This window comes from Rutidosis leptorrhynchoides, chromosome 1, assembly GCF_046630445.1.
Source record: "Rutidosis leptorrhynchoides isolate AG116_Rl617_1_P2 chromosome 1, CSIRO_AGI_Rlap_v1, whole genome shotgun sequence".
NCBI classification, from domain to species: domain Eukaryota; kingdom Viridiplantae; phylum Streptophyta; class Magnoliopsida; order Asterales; family Asteraceae; genus Rutidosis; species Rutidosis leptorrhynchoides.
The window spans coordinates 490,625,719-490,626,978 of NC_092333.1; positions in this window are offsets into that span (position 1 = coordinate 490,625,719).

Here is a 1,260-nt window from a genome sequence, read left to right on the forward strand (position 1 = left end):
CCCAATTTAGAACGTAAAGGATTTTTAAGAATAGTAATGGGTTTATAATCAGTAGATATTGTTGTCCCCTTAACCTTCTTATCAATCCCACCAACACATTCAGAAACTTAATTTACACAAGTAGAATCCGTGTGTGTTGTGTGTGCCTTTGGAGAATCTTGCTTATGTGTGTTAGCCTACTTTAGTAGAACTATCTTACAATTTAAGCTCTTAAACTCAAGACATAAGTCCTCAGCAGAAACTAAGACTTCACCTTCACTAAAAGCATAAGTACATTCTTTCTTAAGAAGTGGAGGCAATTTATCACACATTTTAAGCATATGTTTCAAAAATTTACATCTAAGTTGCAATTCGACATCTCTTTCAGGTGTATCAACTAGATGATTCAAATCTATCTTGTCAGGCTTTGCTTCATTTGGTTCTACCTTAGGTTCAACTTTTGGTTCTTCCTAAGGTTCTACCTTTACATCTAAAGCCTTGTGACATAGTGATTTTGACTTAGAAAGTTTCAACTTCTTTTCCATGTTGTCTAATTTAGTTGAAAACTTGTTGGTTAAGTCATTTAGTTCATGTGCTAGGTCATCACCGATTTGAACTTTTGGGACAGGACATGCAGTTAAGGCCAGTAGAACTGGTTTTGCTTCAATAGCAGGTTGGTCAAACACCTCATCTATGGTAATACTAGAACTAGGTTTGCCAAAAACTTCATTCTCAAGCATTAAAATGTACTTCTCTAACATGAGTGTAAGAATGTATACCAATCTACGTGTAGGCACATAATCAGCATTTTACATATTCTGTTCATGTTCAACTAGTTTTTGTAAGAAACTAGTTGGTTTTCCCATTTTAGCATTTATCTTTTCATACATCAAGCTAATTTGAGCATATTTCATGAATGAACGATTAGCAATAATATCATCAATTTCAGCATCAGAAGCATGAATAAAATGCTTTGGTAAATGTAACACCCCGTCAAAATCCATTAACGGGATGTTAACTCTGGTCCCAGTGCTTGGCTTGACTTCTACGTAACAGCAAAGTTTTATAGTGGAAGTAATTAATACTTGAGAATAAAAACACGCAAACGGATCAACAATAATGTTGAGTGAATCTACAGGTTTTTTTAGACAACGTTTATTAGTGAAAGACCACCAAGGTTTAATATTAAAAGTTTGTAGACAACGTTTGTCAAGTTTTAATCTGTTTGTGTACATCAATGTCAAATTCAGTTGTGTATGACATTCAAAAATGTTTTGTTTC